We start from the raw sequence: 22,532 nt of genomic DNA, 5'->3' as shown, positions 1-22,532 counted from the left end.
TGGAGTGGCTCAGTGGGAGCTCTAAATTGGGAAATTCCATTCCTAAACCACAACAGCCTTATTTGGCATCCAGTGTGGGGCGTGAAGGGTTGAGGTAAGAACAGATCTGCCCAGAGTGGTCTGCAGACCAATCTGATCTCAGCATCAGTTGTATCAGGTATGGAGCCACTGGTGCCAATGCTGCTGGGGTTGTTCCTGTGCCTGTGGGACCTAACCCTGTGGATGTTCCCATATGAGCTCCCCATGATGATATTGTGCAGGGCTGTGGGCACTGAGAAGGGGCTTGGGGAGAGGACAGAAACTCTCAGCCTCTGGAGGTGGCTCCTGTCAAGTGTTAGAGAAAGATATTGTCCCAAGGATGATCTAGTAGTGCTCCCAGGCAGGTAGAACCCCATGGCCAGAGACTCTATTTGTCATCAAAATAAAATTGTGTGTGCACAGTGCTGTTAGAGGTGCCCACTATAATGAAGGCTGGGGTGTCTCTACTCTGTCTCCTTGCAGATTATCTCTCAATACAGGTCACAAAAGAGGAATTTCCCTGATTGTCAGAGAGTTTGGCATAGCCAGGAATCAACTAAGGCCCTCCCTACAGAAATCCCAGAATTGACATCTATTTTCAAAGTTGTGCTTTCGAAAGACAAACATTCCCAGGAGCTCTGCACTCCCCAGTCCTGAATAGATTTGCAGGGGGAAGATCAGGTTCTTATTACTTCAGTTCTCATCACATCTGCTGACTGAAATATAAGGGAAAAAGAGAAAGAGAACTTGCGTTATAGTCAAGTAATTAACCATACTCCTAATGAGTTTCTGTTTAAGTTAGATCTAATTTTGTCAGGAGGGTTTATAGGATTTTGGGGCACAAAAGAGATAGGTCAGATTATGACCAGCAGCTGCAGGAATAGAATTCCTACATTGTATTTTTAATGTGGTGTAAGAAAACTGAAGGGTGCAGTGGTACAAAAAGGTGTTTAGTGTTGCCCATTCTCATGGCATTCTTCACTATGCTCTCCCATGTGACCTCTTGGAGAGAGGTTTATTCTTTCAGGATGCTTTTAATGTTGTCTCCACTGGAGAGAGCTCTCACCATTTTGAATTGCTGAGCAGGGCAAATGTCAGATACCACACTCTGTGTGTGAGACGCACCAAGGGGGGGGAAAATATGCTTGAGGTGAAAATTTTCCTCAAATTACTGAAAAATGTTTTATTGAAGTTGCTTGGTCTTGTCACTGAAACTGCAGGAAAAACCAATCTCTCCCACAGCATTTTTTAGTGTTAGAGAATCAAGGCATTACTTTATTCTGGCCAAGATGTGTAACAGAAATAATTTCATCCACACATTGCACAGGTTGTGCAGAGAAAATCCTTCCATCACACAAGGTTTTCACTAGAGTTTCCTTGTACTTATACAATCAAAACCCAGAGAAATTCATTGGTTCAATGTTCATTGCTCCCAAGCTCCTCAGTTTGTAGTATTTGAATTCCTATTGATCCCTTCACCTTCGATGTTATTTTGGTTCTCATTCTTGGTTCTGTCATCGATCTTTTCCCAGACCAGGTGTCTCTGACCCTGCCAGGGCTGATGTTTGGAGCTGATGTTCATTAATGGTCGTTATCTTTTGTGTATCTTCTGTGCTGCTCCCAGTCTGCTGGGACGTGAAGCTCATCAGGCTTGGTGTGCTGGAACAGTCCTGTGAAAAGAAACTTCAGTTCCTTTCCTCCTGGGCAAAGGTGAACAAAACCCCTGACTAAAGGTAGAGAAAGAAATTTTGAACTTCTTCTCATTGCCCCCAGTATGAGAAAGGTGTCACAGAAATGCAGAAGGATTGGGGCTGGAAGGGACCTCTGGAGGTGACTGGGTGTCCCCTGGTCTAGCAGGATTGTCTGGAGCTGTTTGCCAAGGACCATGTCCAGGTGGCTTTTGAATGTCTCCAGGGTCAGTGGCTCAACCCCTGGAGATTTTCAAATGCTGTGGGCACAATCAAACATGGAAACATGTAGGAGAATAGGCTAATACTGTAAAAGTGTATTGTACCAAAGGGTTCTGCTTATAATCATCCTCCATTCTTTTGGTAACATGGGATCCTTTACAGGACAATATTGTGTTTTCAGATGTCAGGATAATTCCTCATGCAAATGTGCTGCTTTAACAGAGGGTATTTTAATGTGGAGCACAGTTTGCCTACAGAACTTTCCTCACCTCGTATCAGGTGACAGAGCTGCAGATTCTGTCCCCCTATGTGGAATTAACTGCACTAATTAACTGGCAATCTTACTATTGGACTGCACTAAAGCTCCAAGTTGTGAGATTTATTCTGGAAACACTTTTATTCTCCTGTTTTCTTAAGCTGCGTGTTCTGCATTGCCAATGCAAAACGAAAAGCCAGTGCTTAGTGGGGACAATCTGGGACCCTGTCATGAACTGAGGGCTTTAGGTGAATGAAACCCCCACTGCCAGAGGTGTCAGCAAAAGCAGGTTTGACACAGATTTGCCAAAGTGTGGCACTGTCCCACAGCAATGCTCACTCTGCAGCTTTACTCCATGGATGAATCAGGGACAGGACCATCAAATTGGAATTAATTTTTTGAAAGATTGATGTGGAGACTGGGGGCAAGAAAGGGGCAGAGCTGTAAAAGGAATCCCTCCCACTGAGATATGAGGTGCAGAAAGGACTCCCCTGCTTTCTAAACTCCTTCTAGAGGAGATGTGGATGGATCCAATCCTAGTCCCAGACTTCATCAAGAATTTATGACTAAGGGATTACAACAGCATTTAATCATTAACCTTTCCTTCCAGTGCATCTGATTCCACTGGTTTTGTCTAAGGGAATATTCTCAAACTAGAAATCTGCCTGAGAGATTGGGAACAGGTCTGGAGTGCTTGAGAAAAAGGTTCTGGGTGTCATTTGAAAATCAGTATAGAAATATTGGTGAAGGGCTCCCCCTGATTGATGTTCTGGTGGGAGAGTGCACTAAATGTGCATTTCACTGGATTTGGATTTGCCATGCAAATTTCACAGAGCTTCTGCAAGGGCTGGGGCTCTTCTCTAGGTGTCTGCAGGGCCTGAGGGTGTGAGCTGAGCAAGCTCAGTGCAGCAGCCCTTGCTGTGTCCTGTGCAGAGGCTCTCTTGAGGGCTGCAGGAGCTCAGGCAGGGGGAGCAAAGCCTTATCTCCCCTTCAGGATGTGGTTAACTTGTGTTTTCAAACACAGGGGAGGGTTAATGCTGCCTGGTGTGACTGAGTCAGAAATGGTGACCACAGCATCCTGCCTGTAGCTTGTGAGAGGGGCATGAGCTGGGGAAGGTGTGGGCTGGGCTCTGTTAGGTAAGAACCAAGTTGCTATGGTAAATATCACTCCATCAAACCACCTCAAATTATTTTCTGGTGGCCCCTTCCTCCTATCCCTGAGTGCAAAACAGCAGCAGGGTTTCTTCTCTACTGATAGGAGCATTTTCCTCCCTCCTGCCTACAGCAAGGACTCTCCTCACTGAGGCTCCTGAATGTGCCAGAGAGACACTTCCCTGCACAAAGGCTGCAAAAGACAAATTCAGTCAACAGGACATCTACAATATCAAAGCTGTGTTTCTGATCCCAGTGGGCTTTAGGGCAGTTGGATTTCAGCAATTTCCACCCCAGCTTCAGAAGAAAAAGCACAGAAAACCCACAGCATTTTGTGCTAGTACATCTTTATTTTTGTCACTACTACAGGAACCTAAAATACACGTGCAATACATTTGGCAGAAGAAATACAGGCTTAATCAAGAAATTGGCATTGTCTGGTTGAATTAAATCACTCCTGATTCTACAGAGCTCTTCTTATCTGCAATACACACTTAAATCTATCTAAATCCAAGCCTACAAATGGCACCTCGTGGGCTGGAATTGCCTCAGCAGTGCTACTCCAGTTCCACAGGCAGTAACACAACATGCCTGGGAAAGGTGCTTTTAAAAGGCCATCGATCTGCAGGGAGCACTGGAGTTTTCAAAGCTACTGAAGCAGGCTGGACACTGGTGTGCAAATGCCAGAAGAGTGGGGGGATCTGCTTAGCAGGAGGATAAAGATAAATCCACTCTCCTTGGTTGTCAGAGGAGAGGAAACAGCAAACCATTTAAAACTCTTCAGTGTAAATCAGCTGGCCAGGCAGGAGTGAACAGTGTTGCATGTCTTCAGGGGAAGGTGCTGCCTTGTGTCCTGGGTGGTCTCTGTCAGCAGCTCTGCCCCTGCTTGTTCAACCCCCTTGTGCTGCTGGTTCACATTCTTTCCTGCTCTTCTTTGGGTTCATTCCCCATGTCTGGAAGAGCAAAGGGAGGTTTAAAGTACATTTAATGAAATTGGGCCTATGAACCCACTGCTCTATAAGTGTCTGATGAGGACAGATACACTGACAAAAGTTAGGCTGGGCTATCTTTTGTTGCTCTTCAGACACTTTAATTTTAAAATCCTCCCCATTCTTCTCTTTACTCCCACATATTTTTATTTTGGGATCCTTGCCTTTGAATCCTTATTTGTCTGGATTTTTCTCCAGGCTTTGTGCTCTGCCACTTGATATAGTCAATGAGATATTTCTTAGGCTGTTCAGGTAATAGCAGAGTTTCTCTGGCAAACCAAATTTGGGAACCAGCCTTAAGAACTGAGCTTTGAATAGAGAAAAATGCTTTTTCCTTTGTCCTTTGGGAGTCAGGTTGGGCTTGTCTTAATTGCTTTTTGAGGGAGGAAATTGGTTTTCTTGTGTGTGGTTTGGTTGTTGTTGTCTTTTTCGCCAGAATACTTGCAAGGGCTGTGAAATGGCTTCAGGAGCAGATGAATAGGCCTGATTCCTTGTGGGGCTAAGGACATACACAGGGACAGGAAGTCACTCCTGGCATATGCTTCCAGGCTTTCCAGACACCAAGCTGTGAGCTCCCTTACCTCAGAAAAGAAACAGCTTGATGCTCATGAGGGTGTTGAAGGCGATGCCTTTTGCCAGCAGGACTCTCAAACCCAACACAGCCATGGACAGCATGTTCACTCTCTGCTCTTCACGGTCTGCTCAGTGACCAGAAAAGAGAGGAGAGATCATGATCTAGGTTTTGGTGCTGTGATCTTGACAGAAAATGGAAAATTCACAGGTGACAGTTTCAGGGAAAGGAAGAGCAGCAAAGGAACAGCCGAGAGAGAACATGGCAACAACAGGGGAGCCCAGGGTCTGTCTCTGTTGCTTTTTGCTTCCTGGGGCTTGTGTGTAAGTGCAGGAGCAACCTTGGGACAGCAGCTTGTGTGTGCTGAATGTGTTGTGTTCTGAGTCCTCTGCCCCACAGGACATTGTCCCTAGAAAAATGTTGCGCCTGTGCTACCGAACCGTACCTGGCAGTATTGTTACCATGCTGCTGTCAAACTTGTCCGTGCAGATCCTCTCTGTTGTGTTCTGTTCCTCAGAGGTGATGTTCTTGGTGTGGAAAGTCGTTGGCAAAGGTGTTGTTTCCACAGTGGTGCCACCATCTTGTGATGCAGTTGTTTTCTCCACAATGACCTCTAGGATAGAAGTTTTTGGACTGTATGTAACAAACCCTATGGTTTGGGCATGGTTGATTTTACTGCAGGCTTGCCCAAGTGTTGAGTGATAGAAAACTCACATATACTCAGGTGTGACTACTTTGTAACAATCCCATTTACTGTCTTTTATGTCATTTTTCCTTATAATTAAAGGTATAAATAAAAAAGGATTTCTTAAACTCACAACCAGCTGTCTTTCATGAAAAGTATTGGTGTTAAAAGAATTTAGTTGCCAACAAATCATTGTGGTACCATGGCTTGTTTTTTACAGAAAATATCTTTGCCTCTAGGTCAGGTCACATGTGGAGAATCAAGAGTGATCTCAAAAACCAATGTCAGGATTTAACTCAGATTAGCAATTTGAATTAGAGTAAAACCATGGAACTGAAAGGAATCCTCCAGCAGCCTTCCTTGCCAGAAAGGGCTCAGCTTATGAAAAGCTGTCAGACACATCCACAAAGATTGACGTGTCTGCTTTGTCAGGAGCATCCTGAGGGGTCTCTTGGGCAAAGAGAGGTGCATGAGGCTTTTCATTTTGCATGGTGTCAGCCTTGCAGGTGGGTCAAGAGATCCCCCAGCTCTAACATTTTGTTCATCCCAGGCTACTGATGGAAGTTTGGTCAAGGAGCTCTGATTTTACACCCTTTCCCCATCAGCCCTATGCCACTGCTGAGGAACTGAGGTGAAAGCCAAATCGTGCTCTGCCACCACTTCATGGGTCAGCTCTCCTGATCAAAGAGGCAGAACTCCACACTTGTCCACACCTCCAGCAACCAGACAGCCACCAGAAATCCAACATTTCCTTCCCAGCAGTTGTACCAGGCTTGGCCAGAGCCTGTCAGTCCTGTGCATTCTGTGTTCTCTGAGAAGACCTTGAAAGGCTTTTCATGTGCTCTTCTCTCCAGGCTTTGCAAGCGGCCAGAACACAAACAGGCTGCTTCTCTGCAATAGCTCCCTGGGCTAGATCCTCAGCAGGCAATAATGTACACAGCGCAATTGTAGTTCAGAGAGCAGAAGATTTGTTTTATCTGGCCCCAGAATGCTCACCTGAGTTCCACTAGTTTGCATTACCTGACAGTACAGCCATGAATTCCTACCACTGCTTGCTTCTGGGAGGGATTCATTTATTTTATGTTCTAAAAATTTATTTGGAGAAAAAATTGTTCTTCTTGTTTGCTTTCATCTTATAAAGTCACAGGATGAGCCCTCTATTTCAGAAAGTAATGGGCCTTAGCCTTTTTAATGAATATTTAATCTGGAATAATGCAACCTGAACCAAAAGGAAAACCTTCTCTGTTCTTAACTGAGCCCTTAGCAGAATATACCTGGAGTATTCCACAGTGGCACTAATGGTTGCTTTTTTATCTAGGGCTGTCATTTTGATGCAGGGGTATTCTCAAAACTACTAATAAGCACGATAATAATATAACAATTATATAGTATATAATATCAAACATACGTAACGTATATAACATGTATAATATAGAATTAGGGTAAAATATAATAATGTATATCTTCATGTATGCCTGTCAAAATGCATTTCAGTAGCTCTCAAAGAAATTCAGAACGAAAAGGGGAGGTTGCTTTAATCATGGAAACTTTGGCTTCAATTTATTATTTCCTCCAACTTGAAAGGGACTTTGATACTTTAAGGTTCAAAGTCTTTTACTGCCAGACATAATTCCAGAGTCTCTGTGCAGCTCTGAAAGTATCCTGTCATTAGCTATAAAAAGAAAATCACTGAACAGCATGGAAAGAAGAGGTCTTCCTCCAAAATGGTAAATTTACATTCCTTTGTCCCTTTGGAACTGGAAGTGCAGTGAGATTGTTCCCAAATACACATTTATTCCCATGCAACATATCCTACAGACATGGACAGATATTAAGCAGTACCCAAGGCAGTCCCACATCTTTCTGGAAGGAGAGCAGGAGGTTTTAGGGGTTGTAAAATAATGTGGGATATTCTTGAAGTACTTTAAACACATGCAGACCTCTGAAAGCAAAGCAACAATTCCTGAGGGATGCACCTGATACTTGAGGATCACAGAGATCAATATTAAAAACCCCTCTGCCACCCCAGCATTCACATTTCCCTAGAAAATCTTGGGGTGACCTGCACCTTTATTGTTCATCACAGAATTCCAAAGAAAGGTAGGAATAAGTAAGGCTACTTATAATCCCTACTCCCCACATTGGTCTTTTCAGAACCCACACAACCTGGCAGCCAATTTTCTTTCATTCCAGGAGCTCTTGGATATGAGGCACTTGTGAGAATTTACGCCCAAGGCTATTTCACCTCCTTCCTGCTCTGTCCCCAGGGCAGTGGAATGCCTTACCTGGGGACACTGTCAGTGTGGTGCCAGTGTCCAACCAGAACTTCTCCAGCCAGGAGTTACAGATCTGTCTCAAAACTCCTCATACTGGGAGCTCTTCACTGAGCTCTGCATTCCTGCCCCAAGTCAGTCAGTGCAAGCCCGCTGGAGAATTGGACACTGGACAGTGAATTTGGGCCAGAGTGCTGCCCAAAGTGGGAATAAGTTATCACAGGCTAAGCAGTGCCCTGCTGGTGTTTGGGGATCATGGAATAATGGTGCTGTGCAGAGTGAGCCCAGTTGTTCCTGGGAAACGTTCCTGAGCAGATCCAAGCTGAGGGTTTGGCTTGAAAGGCTGGCTGGGGAGCGAGTGCATTCAAGGGATTATTGCAGCTGAAAATCCTTTCTGTGAACGAAACCTTTAAATTCCCTTGTTCTCCCCCACATTAATTTTAAATGAAGTTTTAGAAATAAAGAAATGTCACTTACTTGGTAAAACTGTGAGAATCGTCCCTCGTCCAAATATAAGCTTATCTACACACTGCTAAGACTTATTCCAATAACTCACTTTTTCCTGATGGTGTTCAAAAATGTTGTAAAAACAGGTGATGAAAAGCTATTGGTCCTAATTATCCACGGGTGCAAGTCCATGAGAGGATCCAGAGGTAGATTTACTTCCAAAACTGGAAAGGGGAAAAAAGGGTAATTGAATTGTTCAGTCACTTCAAAAAACTTGCTTGAGTATAGAATTTTCAACTTCTCCCTTTCTTCCACATTTTAGAACTTTCATGAGCTCTTTTATATATCCAGGATAAAAAGAAATATAGGAAGAATATTGTTCTTCTCTTCTTAATCCTTAGAGTCACCCATCTCCTTTCTTTCCTAAAATTTCTCACCTTCTTTCCCTCTTTTTGTTTTTGTACAGGTCCCTATGCTGTTTATATCATTGTGGTAACCCATCTGTAAGCACAGTTATATATTTCATAACAAAAACTGTCTCTGTTCCACTACACAGAATATTGGATTATACAGGCAGTCACATGATCTCTTCAGTGGTTTAAGACCCAATGCACCACATAAAAAAACACCAAAACAAAAAAAAAAAATACGGCTTTCAAGGAAGGATCTCAAATAATATCAGAGAGGTTGAGTTTTAAATGAGAACGTGGGTATTATGTGACACCTATGAAAGGTGTGATGGAGTTTAGGTGGATAGAAAGCAGAAAAATAATCAGTACTTCTGGTGTTATTTCAGAGCATTTCTTACAATGCAGTCTAATCCCCCTACTTGTCTTCTTGTAGGTACAAGTGGTAGTGTGAACAAAGTTCTGGGATGTAGCAGGCTGGCTCTGAGGGTCTTGGGAGGAGTGGATTAAAAGCAGAGGATGCAAGAGGGTCGTAAATTGCTTAAGTGACCTTCCAGCTGGGAATTACCCTGGACAGCCCAGGGTGAACTTGCATCCAGGGATCCTCTAGCATGAACCAAGTTTAGATGCCAGTGTCTCTCCTTGCCTCTGCCTGGCTGTTGCTCAGGGATTCCCCCAGGCTAGCAAGGCCATAGAAATAAAATGCTGTGAGTCTGTGGCTGCTCCATCTGCTGCCTGTGGTGCCTCACACAGGTGGTGGTGGCTGTCCCTAGTTTGAAAGACAGGTGCCTGCCAAGGAAGGCAGGAATCTCCCTCTGAATGGAGAATATAATCCCCTTCCATCCAAATTAATATAACTTTGAAATAAAGGGGCTTTCTGGCAAACATACTCGAAAGGAACAACAGTTCTTTACTAGTATGTGTATGTATAACAGCCCAAACAAACAACAGCAGCAGCACAAAACAGAATCAGACACCCAGGCCCGGCCTCTCTCGGCGCTTTCCCCTTTGGTGCAGTTCCGGGCACAGCCAGCAGGGGCGCTGCTGGCTCCCGGCCGGGCAGGGCGGGTGCGGTGATTCCCCCGCGCCAGCAGGGGGCGCTGTGGCGCGAGCTCGGCCGCCTCTCTGCATGCGGGTAACGGTGGGTGGGCAGGCAGGAGAGATGGAGAAGGGGCTCCCTTTACCCTCCCACAGGAGCAGCCGGTCCCGGTGCCCCTCTTGGATACCGAAACCAGCTCCAGCAGGAACCTTGGAGCAGCAGGCTGCAATGGCAGAGGTGAGAACACTCACAGTGGTAAACCAAGTGTAGGGGAAACTCTGAAGCTGTGGCAGGAGCCACGGGTGTCTGGGCGGACAAGGGGTGTCAAGTTATAGTGTCGCAAAAATCCCTGAAGCAGTGGCACACAACAGCAGGGCTGGGCAGGGGATTGCTCCTTTGGACAGCTCACTGGCAATGGCTGATGCTGGGATCAGCAGAGGGCATGGCCCAGTGTGCTCCTGCCTCCCTGCTCCTGGTGTAGCACACACCGGCTCTGGGCTCCCAAGCGACAAAGGAGCGGAGAATCAAGCTGGCAATCCCTACTCACAGTGACAAAGGAAAAGAAAGAAAGAAAGGAAAACAGGCAAAAAGCACAGGGCAACAGTATCTCCAGTCAGCCGCCCTTGCCGTGTGGCTCCTGAGTTGAGCAGCCCCTCTGGAAGGAAGCAGCAGCCCTTGGCCCCCAGCTCTCAGGGGATCCCTGCTGCCCCTCACCCATCATGATACTTGCTGAGCCAGGGCAGGCAGTGACCATTCTGAACACAAAACAAAGACAAAACCATGAATGGATAGGGAATTTAAGCCATTCCCAAGACAGAAATATGGGTGGAAAACATGAGAGGAATGGGAAGAAATAGGTGAGGCTTTCGTGGGACAAATGGAACATCCCTGGGTTCTGGTCCTCATGGGGTGCTTGAAGTGTGTCAGGTGTCTGATGGCAGGACAGCACAGCTGGGCACACACAGGAGATTTCTGGCATGTACTGATGCGAACTTACGAGCAGAAATGGCTGGTGAGCTGGACCTCTGTGTGCCACTGAGGAAGAACTGGAGTTGGGGCAGACTTGGCTGCAGCTACCATGCACTGTTTGAGCTCAGGGTCCTGGGAGAAGAGAGCAATGCAAAAACAGGACTGGAGTCCTGGGCTTCAGGAGAGCAGAATCTGGGGTCTTCAGGGAGGAATCCCATGGGTTATGGTCCTGGACAGAGGAGGGGTCTAGGAGAGCTGCTCATGTTCAGAGATTAGCTCTTTGAACCTCAAGAATGATTTCTCTTGACAAAGCAGTAAGTCAAGCTTTGTGTCAGACATCCAAAATGATGAACAAAGGGCTCCTAAATAAACTCATAACTGGTTAATACAGAAGGTCCCTGTCGAGTTGTTCAACTGACCGTGATGATCAAATGTCTAAAATTACCTGTTTGCAAGAGCCAAGATCTCAGGTTGAATGGTGAGGAAATTGGTCTTGGAAAATTAGGTGGGGTGTTGTGCTGTTTCAGTAATCCTGGTAAATCAAATTTGTGTATGTGCACAGAGTTGCCTAAGGAAAAACAGATGAGGTAAAGCCACCATGTTTTCCTCCTTCAAGAGAAGGCAGGGAGACAGTTGTGTGTGGTGGGTGGTTCAGTTGTTTTCAGTCACTGTGCTACGTACTCCACCACTGTAGTAGGCAGTTCTACAAAAACATCTGGGGTGGGTTTTCAGTGCCAGGTGATGCCTCCTCTTTCATGTCTTTGTAGTGCTGCCTTTTGTTTTCCTGTCCCTCTACACTGCTCCACTTCTGAACATCTAACACTGTTCCAGAGGATTCTCTACACTAAAAATAACATTATCATCCTAGCTTTTTTTGGCAGAGGGGACAGTTATTGTTCATCAAACTGGAATATTGCTCTCACACTTTGGAAAGGAATATTGTTGTTAGAAGTGCCTCACAGAAAGGATCTGGTTACTGGTTTGTCTTTTAACACACAACTAGTTAGGGTTAAATACCTGAAAGGTTTTCTGGGAAGCATGTATCAAGCTTATAAATTTTCAAGTTATTTTCATTCTATATTTTCTAAGTTTTCTAGATCTTCAAGCATTACTCTCATCAAAGCTTATTTGCATGCCAGAGGAAAAATCAGTCCATGTCTAAGAATTGTTCAGGATTTATTTTGGTTCAGCTGATGGTGCTTTAATTGACTCTATTTGCTGTTTTTATAGTTTACTGAAGTTGGCTTTTAATTTGATTGTTATCTTAATCATATAATTAGTGGTAGCCTGCAATTGTGGAGCATTTTCCTAATCCTCCTGCAATAATCAGGGATGTTTTCAACTTTAACAGTTGGGGGAGTTCAGGATTTTTCCTCTTCTTTTTCTCAGGGAATTTTTCTCCATTTTCTTGCCTGTAAGTTCCTTGCCACAGGAGAATGCTCAGAGCAATATTACCAAGAGAAGTTACTTTTTAATAATTTACCTAAACACATGGCTTTGGAAAGAAGGGGAAGAACAAGCATTCTCATTTCACCGGTCTATTGGCTGCTTCCTGGAGCTGGATCAGTCTGTTGCTGGCCATGGCTTGTGATGGGGGCTGCAATCCGGGGCAGAGTAGATGGAAGGAAATTCAGTTGAGAAAAGATGAGTAGAAGCTCTTTCTTTCACCCTTGCACAAACCAGAGGCCAGTGCAGGAGGACTGCAAGGGATTTGTGTGACAAATTTCCTGTCAGCAATTTCTTGTCTGTACTAAATGCATCCAGATGTCCCAGGCTCTCCTTATATGTCAGCTGTTCCCTCCCTTGTGTTCATGGCCCTTCATTGCATTTGTTCCCCTCTGTCCATGTCCTTCCCAGGCTTGGGAGCCCAGCAGGGGACACACTGGTCCCCGGTCCCAGCAGTGCTGAGCTGAAGAGGATTCCTCCCCATGAGCAAGGAGTCAGGACAACATGCCAGGAGGCTGCACGGACAAACGAGGCTGGGGAAACGTGGGCCCAGTGCTGAATGGGATGGGGACCAGGTGACACAGGATATGGGACAGGGCTGAGGTCCTGAATGCTTTATTCAGCTCAGGTATCAGCAGGCAGATCAGCCTACAGGAATTTAATTTCCCACAGCCCAGGAGGAGAGGCTGGGGGGAGGAATATGTACCCTTGCACAATCCATGTAAGTGAGCCCTTCTCTAGGCCTTAATGAAAGGATTTCTCCAGAAGGTTTCCAGGGAAGTCAGTGCTGGGAGCTCAACTGGATGAAGAATGTACAACATCCACTCTCTCCTCACCCAGCAAGATCATTTGTCTCAGTGTAGAAAGCTGTCAGTGTAGCTAAGCCAAATCCCCACTTCCCAAAGCCATGCTGACTGTCCCTGAGGAAAAAGGGCTGGGAGCCAAGGCAAGGCACAGAGGAGAAGTGAGGCTGTGCTGGACAGGAGCCCTAGTAACGTGCACTAAACCTGCACTTGCCCAAATCCAGCCTCTGCAGTTCCCAGGGCAGATCCTCCTGCACCATCAATGGCCCCAGCCCTTCTAGCAGCCCTCCCTCCAGTGCCTTTTAGTGCCACCCAGCCAGAGGGACATGTCCTGCACCTGCCCTTGCCTGACAAGAGCCCTGGGGAGCAGCTGCCAGAATGAAATGCTGAGAGATCTGTCTTCCCCATCTGCTGGTTTTTGGTTCACTCTGCTGCAGAGCTGCTCCAGGGTGGTTCTGCTGCACAGTAATACGTTGCTGCATCGCCTGGGGTTGCTGCCAGGAGCTGCAGTGTGAAGCTGTTATGGGAGCTGTCCTTCCTTGCCTTAAAGCGATTTTTGAAACCTTCTCCGTAGGCATAACCATTCAGGGAAATCCATTCCATGCCCCGTGGGCCCTGACGGTACCAGTACATGTAGTAGTCGCTCATATCACCTCCCTTCATGCTGCACTCAAAGGTGAATTCATCTCCCTCTCGCACGGTCACTTCCTGGAGAGCTGCTCCAAGGTCACCTGGCCAGTGACAGCTGCAGAGAGCAAGCCACAGTCATCCCAGGATTCAGCAGAGGTCAGGGAAATGCTGGTGGGGCTTTGGACTGGCACTGGATCTGTGGGAGGACAAAATCCTCCTCTTTGAAGCCAGCTGACACAGATGGGCAGAGCTTGTGGCAGCTAGCAAGGCTCACAGGAAGGAGACACCACATTTTCCTCCATCCTTTCCCCTGTCTGACAGGAAGCTTTGCCTGATTTTCCTCAAAAAGCAGGAAGGATTTGCACCATGAGGGGACAAATCCCTTTTTCATTGCCAAGATGGGATGGTGAGGAACCCAATGTCCTGTCCCTGAACCTGCTCTGGGTGAGCAGAGCAAAGACAAAGGGCTGTCCCAGGCAGTGGGGCTTGTGCCCTGTGCTGCCATGGCCCAGCTGGTCTGTGCCAGAGGGGCCGCAGTGCCCCAGGAGCAGTGTCCAGTGCCAGGGCAAAGCGCTGGGCCCCGAGATCTGAGTGCAGCAGGGAGGTGCCCTGCGTGTGCCCAGGCTGCAGAGGAGGCAGCTGGCATGGAGGTGCCGAGCTCAGAGGCACAAGAGGAGCAGGGCTGCTCTCCCCGTGCTCCACAGGCACGGCTGGGCAGCTGGAGCCGGGGCTCAGCTCCGGCTGCAAGCGCTCAGCACAGCTCCACAGAGCCCTGCAGAGCCCAGGGCCACGCTCTGCTCCTGGGGCCAGCAGCCCTTGCCTGCACTTACCTACAATGGGCAAGAGGCCCACGCACAGGGCACTCCACATGGCCAGGCCCGCTCTCAGTGGCCTCTCTGCATCTTCTCTGTGCCTGCACAACAGCTCTGCCCACACCTGCCCTGCCTGGGCCCCTGTCACTGCTCTCAGGCCCAGGCCCTGCTGGTCCCTCCCTCTGCCTATGACAACACTGAGGGGGAGAGGTGGGGCACCAGGAGCACAACTTGAAGCTCTTGGTGCCCTCCTGGGTGTCTCTCACTGTGTGGTGCAGTAACAGACCATGTGTTGGGCAGGAAATGCTGTGTTGGGCTAAAGGTGATGTGGTTCTGAGTGGCCAGCCCTGCCCTTTCTCTCAGAGAGTCTCGCAGGCTGGGACTTTGGAGGTGACCAGGGAGGCTGTCAGCTTGTCCTTCCCCTGGTCCTGGCTCTGCTGGGCTGCTGCTCCCACATGGGACACCCCAGGATCTCAGCTCGGCTTGGCCAGGGCACCCCTTATCCAAATTGCTCCTCACCCTCCTCCCTGCACTCTGGCCCTGCACCCTACTGGCTCCCCAGTGGTGACATTTCTCCAGCTGCCTCTTCCTCTCTAAGCCCTCCCGGACCCCTGCCGTGCAGCAAAGACAATCCAGGACTCTGCAGGTGCTTTGCATGTTCCACTTAAGAATTGGACCAAGGAACGCTGAGTGAGACTGGAGCCAGGCACTCCCCAGGCTGACTGCATGACAGAAAAACCTTGAACCTCCTCTGCAGAGCAGAACGTTGCAATTGGGACTCAGGAGAAGGAAAGCCTCAGTGCTGGGAAAGGAGCTCTTGATGAAAGTCCAGGATCGATGGTGCTGTGGGGGGATGGCAGCTGATTTCTTAGGAACAGCCCTGAACCACTTTGGAATTCACCATCTCCAAATTTCGGGTGCTGAGCCAGACCCGAGCTGGTTTGTGTTAAAGCCCAGCTGGGTTTCCTGTCCCCGTGTGAACAGCGCAGAAGTACCGGGCAGAGTCGCGGGGCTGCAGGGCCAGCAGGGAGAGATAAGCCTCGGACCGGGAATTGTCCCGGGACATCTTGGCCCGCCCCTGCACTGATTGGTCAAAATAAACAACTGTCGGATCAAAACTAATAAAGGACACCCACGCGAGGCTTCCTCCGCGTGACTGGCGGTACCATCGAATGTAATGATCTTCGAAGGTGAATCCGGATCCGCGGCAGGAGAGGGTGACGGAGTCCCCGGGCGCTCGCTGCCCTCCGCCGGCCTCCTGCAGCCTCGGCTGTGCCCAGAGCCCTGCGGAGGGAGAGCGCAGGGATCGGGCAGGGCGCGACCGCGGAGCGAGGGCGCTGTCCCGGTGTCCCGGTGTCCCGGTGCCCCCGGCCCGGCACAGCCACAACCGCCAGCCCCGGCCCCCAGCCCCTGTCCCTGGGTGTGCCCCGGCCTTTGCCCGTGTTCCCTGCCCTCCCTCTGCTCCTGTCCTTTCTCCAGCCTCTGCCCTTGTCATGTCCCTGTTCGTGTTCCTGCTCCTGTCCCTGCCTGTCGCTGTCCCTCGTTGCCCCGCCCGGCTCTCACCTGCCGGCCACAAGGCCAAGGCCAAGGCCAGCAGCCCCAGCCCCGGCCCGGCCAAGCATCGCTGCCGGCGCCGTCCCCGCGGCACAGCCGCGCAGGAGCCGAGCGAAGCCGCGCTCGGGCCGCTGCCGCCCGGCCCCGCCTCGCCGGGGCAGCGCCGGCGCCTCTGCCCGCCCCGACACACCCGCCCCGGGCCCCGGGGCCGCGGCCCCGCCGGGCGGGACAGGCAGCGCCGGCCGCGCACGCAAAGCAGCGCTGCGCGCTTGGACATCGCCTTCTGCCAAAGGGACTCGTGAGCAACGCGCTCTGAAATTCGCCCTCTGTGAAGCACAGAAGGTCACTGGCATCCGGGGCTGCCGTGGGCAAAACGCTGCCCGCAGCTGAGGGAGTTGATGGCTCCTCTGTCCTCGGCGCTGCTGAGGCCAAGGTCGAGTACTGGGGACACATCTTGACTCCCCGATTTGTCATGTCAGTTGTTTTTAACCTGAGCAGGGACATAAGGATGCTGAGCATACGGTCAGGAAAAGAATTTATTCTTTTATACTTCAGCTAAGCACACGGCTGTGTCCTCACCTATTCCATGGCAAATCCTGCTGCAGAGAAATGCAGGTCAGACGTGACCAGTCAGTCTTGCTTACATGATCCCTGAGTGCTTGCCCTATGCTGGATCTCTACACCCTGGTGTCATGCAGATGGTGCAGACGAGTGGTCAGTAGTGCAGGAAGGTGTATTCTTTGAAACTCAGGCCCCATGCAGAGGCTGGAATTTCTCTGGAATTCTGACTGATTCCACTATTGGATATAGTTCAGTGTCTGGTTTCATTGGAAAATATGTCTTTTGGTGTTTTTCTGCTGTTATGGGGTATTCTGAGCTGGGAAGTGCTGCCTGGAGGTGGGTGATCGAGACAAACCAGCCCTATGGTCAGAGCTCCCCATCTCAGGTGCTGCTCTTTCTTGTAAGCAGGAGAATATTACAGTTACCCATTCACAGCTTTTGTCACTGAGGACTTCCAGAAATAACTTGTGCTACAGGAGTGTTGAGGACAACCCTGTGTCTTCTTCAGGCTATAAGTTTCAAAGCTGAACAGGAACCGGGGAAACCTGCAAATGATACAAAAAAAATTGGGTTGGGGAAACGAGAGGCACACAGAGGAATGAAGAGAGCTATTCTGCATGGGTTTGTTTTCTGTATTTGTGTTCTTTGCTGTATGTGTGGTGTGTGTTCTTCTGTCAGAACCTAGGGTGTGTTGTTGTTCTGTAAGGCTGCAGACACAGGTACAGGCCCCCAAGCTCTCTCATAAAGGCTCTGTGTGGTCATCAGACCTGATGCTGTTCTTTCTGGAGAGCCAGAAGATGAAATAAGCAAAGAGGAGCAGAAGAGGAGCCAGCTCTGTGGCTCCACTGTGCCAGTGGGAAGTCAGGAATTAATTCTTGATGTTGTTTGTTTTTTGTTGGTTTTGCCATGATTTCTCAACTCTCTGTCAAAACACACATTTTCTCACACCACTGTTTTGTTCCTCTCCCCCACGGCAGTGAGGGGGACTGAGTGAGCAGCTATGTGGGGCTGAGCTTTCTGATGGGGTCAGGGGCAGGCGGTGCCCACAGCCTTGTCCTGTTCAGTTCTGAACGTCCTCAAGAATGGAACTTGCAGAGTCTCAGGTATTTTAACTCAGTGTCACATCCCCCTCAACAATTTCATCTCCACGCTAAACCAACCCAGATGTCCCAGGCTCTCCTTATATGTCAGCTGTTCCCTCCCTTGTGTTCATGGCCCTTCATTGTATTTGTTCCCCTCTGTCCATGTCCTTCCCAGGTTTGGGAGCCCAGCAGGGGACACACTGGTCCCCGGTCCCAGCAGTGCTGAGCTGAAGAGGATTCCTCCCCATGAGCAAGGAGTCAGGACAACATGCCAGGAGGCTGCACGGACAAACGAGGCTGGGGAAACGTGGGCCCAGTGCTGAATGGGATGGGGACCAGGTGACACAGGATATGGGACAGGGCTGAGGTCCTGAATGCTTTATTCAGCTCAGGTATCAGCCGGCAGATCAGCCTACAGGAATTTCATTTCCCACAGCCCAGGAGGAGAGGCCGGGGGGAGGAATATGTACCCTTGCACAATCCATGTAAGTGAGCCCTTCTCTAGGCCTTAATGAAAGGATTTGTCCAAAGGTTTGCATGGAGGTCAGTGCTGGGAGCTCAACTGGATGAAGAATGTACAACATCCACTCTCTCCTCACCCAGCAAGATCATTTGTCTCAGTGTAGAAAGCTGTCAGTGTAGCTAAGCCAAATTCCCCACTTCCCAAAGCCATGCTGACTGTCCCTGAGGAAAAAGGGCTGGGAGCCAAGGCAAGGCACAGAGGAGAAATGAGGCCGTGCTGGACAGGAGCCCAGGCAAGGTGCACTAAACCTGCACTTCCCAAACTGCAGCCTCTGCAGTTCCCAGGACAGATCCTCCTGCACCATCAATGGCCCCAGCCCTTCTAGCAGCCCTCCCTCCAGTGCCTTTCAGTGCCACCCAGCCAGAGGGACATTTCCTGCACCTGCCCTTGCCTGACAAGAGCCCTGGGGAGCAGCTGCCAGAATGAAATGCTGAGAGATCTGTCTTCCCCATCTGCTGGTTTTTGGTTCACTCTGCTGCAGAGCTGCTCCAAGGTGGTCTGTGCTCCACAGTAATACGTTGCTGCATCGCCTGGGGTTGCTGCCAGGAGCTGCAGTGTGAAGCTGTTATGGGAGCTGTCCTTCCTTGCCTTAAAGCGATCTTGGAAACCTTCTCGATAGAAATAAACATCCCAGCAAATCCATTCCAGAGAGCCCGGTGGGCCCTGACGGTACCAGTACATGTAGTAGTTGCTCATATTGCCTCCCTTCATGCTGCACTCAAAGGTGAATTCATCTCCCTCTCGCACGGTCACTTCCTTGGGGAGCTGCCCCAAAACCACCTGGCCAGTGACAGCTGCAGAGAGCAAGAACAAGCCACAGTCATCCCAGGATTCAGCAGAGGTCAGGGAAATGCTGGTGGGGCTTTGGACTGGCACTGGATCTGTGGGAGGACAAAATCCTCCTCTTTGAAGCCAGCTAACAGAGATGGGCAGAGCTGGTGGCAGCTAGCAAGGCTCACAAGGAAGGAGACACCACATTTTCCTCCATCCTTTTCCAAGTCTGACAGGAAGCTTTTTCTGATTTTCCCCAAAGAAGCAGGAAGGATTTACACCATGGGGGGACAAATTCCTTTGTCATTGCCAAGACAGGATTGTGAGGAACCCACTGTCCTGTCCCTGAACCTGCTCTGGGTGAGCAGAGCAAAGACAAAGGGCTGTCCCAGGCAGTGGGGCTTGTGCCCTGTGCTGCCATGGCCCAGCTGGTCTGTGCCAGAGGGGCCGCAGTGCCCCAGGAGCAGTGTCCAGTGCCAGGGCACAGCGCTGGGCCCCGAGATCTGAGTGCAGCAGGGAGGTGCCCTGCGTGTGCCCAGGCTGCAGAGGAGGCAGCTGGCATGGAGGTGCCGAGCTCAGAGGCACAAGAGGAGCAGGGCTGCTCTCCCCGTGCTCCACAGGCACGGCTGGGCAGCTGGAGCCGGGGCTCAGCTCCGGCTGCAAGCGCTCAGCACAGCTCCCCAGAGCCCTGCAGAGCCCAGGGCCACGCTCTGCTCCTGGGGCCAGCAGCCCTTGCCTGCACTTACCTACAATGGGCAAGAGGCCCACGCACAGGGCACTCCACATGGCCAGGCCCGCTCTCAGTGGCCTCTCTGCAGCTTCTCTGTGCCTGCACAACAGCTCTGCCCACACCTGCCCTGCCTGGGCCCCTGTCACTGCTCTCAGGCCCAGGCCCTGCTGGTCCCTCCCTCTGCCTATGACAACACTGAGGGGGAGAGGTGGGGCACCAGGAGCACAACTTGAAGCTCTTGGTGCCCTCCTGGGTGTCTCTCACCCTGGGTGGTTCCCATCTTTCTGTTAAGCTCTTTCCATACTCACACTTTGTGTGATCCTGTGAAAGAGCCTCAGGCTTGCTTTGGCGTGGCTCAGTGGGAGCTCTAAATTGGGAAATTCCATTCCTAAACCACAACAGTCTCATTTGGCATCCAGTGTGGGGCATGAAGGGTTGAGATAAGAACAGATCTGCCCAGAGTGGTCTGCAGACCAATCTGATCTCAGCATCAGTTGTATCAGGTATGGAGCCACTGGTGCCAGTGCTGCTGGGGCTGTTCCTGTGGCTGTGGGACCTAACCCTGTCGATGTTCCCATATGAGCTCCTCATGATGATATTGTGCAGGGCTGTGGGCACTGAGAAGGGGCTTGGGAAGAGGACAGAAACTCTCAGCCTCTGGAGGTGGCTCCTGTCAAATGTTAGAGAAAGATATTGTCCCAAGGCTGATCTAGTAGTGCTCCCAGGCAGGTGGAACCCCGTGGCCAGAGACTCTATTTGTCATCAAAATAAAACTGTGTATGTACAGTGCCTGTTAGAGGTGCCCACGTAATCAAGGCTGGCGTCTCTACTCTGTCTCCTTGCAGGTTATGTTTTAATACAGGTCACAAACGAGGAATTTCCCTCATTGTCATAGGCTTTGGCATAGCCAGGAATCAACTAAGGCCCTCACCTGCAGAAATACCAAAATTGACATCTATTTTCAAAGCTGTCCTTTGGAAAGACAGGCATTCCCAGGAGCTCTGCACTCCCCAGTCCTGAATAGTTTTGCAGGCGGAAGATCAGGTTCTTATTACTTCAGTTCTCACCATATCTGCTGACTGAAATATAAGGCAAAGAGAGAAAGAAAACTTGCCTTGCAGTCAGGTAATTAACCATACTCCTTTTGAGTTTCTGTTTAAGTTAGATCTAATTTTGTCCGGAAGTTTATAGGATTTTGGGGCACAAAGGAGATAGGTCAGATTATGCCTAGCAGATGCAGGAATATGATTATTACATTGCATTTTTAATGTGGCATAAGAAAACTGGGGGTTCAGTGGTACAAAAAGGTGTTTAGTGTTGCGCATTCTCATGGTGTTCTTCACTGTGCTTTCCCATGTAACCTCTTGGAGAAAGCTTTATTCTTTCAGGATGCTTTTAATGTTGTCTGCCACTGGAGAGAGCTCTCAGCATTTTGGCTTGATCAGCAGGACAGATGTCAATTACCACACTCCATGTTAGAGAATCAAGCCATTACTTTATTCTGGCTAGGAGGTGCAGTAGAAATAATTTCATCCGCACATTTCATGGGTTGTGCAGAGAAAATCCTTTCATCCCACTAAGTTTTCACTGGAGTTTTCTTGTACTTGTACAGTCAAAACCCAGGGAAATTCATTGGTTCAATGCTCATTGCTCCCAAGTTACACAGTTTGTAGTGTTTGGTTTTTTGTTGATCCCTGCACCTTTGATGTTATTTTGGTTCTCAGTCTTGGTTCCCTCATCGACCTTTTCCCAGACCAGGTGTCGCTGACCCTGCCAGGGCTGATCTTTGGAGCTGATGTTCATTAATGGTTGTTATCTTTTGTGTATCTTCTGTGCTGCTCCCAGTCTGCTGGGATGTTTTTATATGTCTGCTGAAATATCTTTGTATACTCTTAGTCAGGAGTTTTGTTCACCTTTGCCCAGGGGAAAAGGAACTGAAGTTTCTTTTCAAAGGACTGTTTGAGCACTGCAGGCCTGAGGGTGTGAGCTGAGCAAGCTCAGTGCAGCAGCCCTTGCTGTGTCCTGTGCAGAGGCTCTCTTGAGGGCTGCAGGAACTCAGGCAGGGGGAGCAAAGCCCTATCTCCCCTTCAGGATGTGGTTAACTTGTGTTTTCAAACACAGGGGAGGGTTAATGCTGCCTGGTGTGGCTGAGTCAGAAATGGTGACCACAGCATCCTGCCTGTAGCTTGTGAGAGGGGCATGAGCTGGGGAAGGTGTGGGCTGGGCTCTGTTCGGTAAGAACCAAGTTGGTATGGAAAATATCACTCCATCAAACCACCTCAAATTATTTTCTGGTGGCCCCTTCCTCCTATCCCTGAGTGCAAAAAACGAGCAGGGTTTCTTCTCTACTGATAGGAGCATTTTCCTCCCTCCTGCCTTCAGCAAGGACTCTCCTCACTGAGGCTCCTGAATGTGATAGAGACATTTCCCTGCACAAAGTCTGCAAAAGACAAATTCAGTCAACAGGATATCTACAATATCAAAGCTGTGTTTCTGATCCCAGTTTACAGGATTTAGGACAATTGGATTTCAGCAATTCCATCCCAGCTTCAGAAGAAAAAGCACAGAAAACCCACAGCACTTTATCCTAGTACATCTTTATTTTTGTCACTACTGCGGGAATCTAAAACACACGTGCAATACATTTGGCAGAAGAAATACAGGTTAACAAAGTAATTGGCATTGTCTAGTTGAATTAAATCACTCCAGACTCTACAGAGCTCTTCTTATCAGCAATACACTTTTTTCTTATTAAATCTATCTAAATCCAAGCCTACAAATGGCAGCTCCTGGGCTGGAATTGCCTCAGGAGTGCTAGACCAGTTCCACAGGCAGTAACACAACATGCCTGGGAAAGGTGCTTTTAAAAGGCCATCTATCTGCAGGGAGCACTGGAGTTTTCAA

General features: G+C 49.1%; 1 protein-coding gene across 1 annotated transcript in view; it reads right to left on the bottom strand.

The window, feature by feature from the left end:
- The window catches only part of LOC115913994 (M1-specific T cell receptor alpha chain-like), a 134,339-nt gene that overhangs the window by 56,676 nt on the left and 55,131 nt on the right, over window positions 1–22,532 (bottom strand). The window lies entirely within an intron of this gene.

The sequence above is a fragment of the Camarhynchus parvulus genome, chromosome 27 (genome assembly GCF_901933205.1).
Source record: "Camarhynchus parvulus chromosome 27, STF_HiC, whole genome shotgun sequence".
Lineage (NCBI taxonomy): Eukaryota > Metazoa > Chordata > Aves > Passeriformes > Thraupidae > Camarhynchus > Camarhynchus parvulus.
The sequence above is the reverse complement of the archived record's forward strand: the minus strand, read 5'-3'. Positions and strand labels throughout refer to the sequence as shown.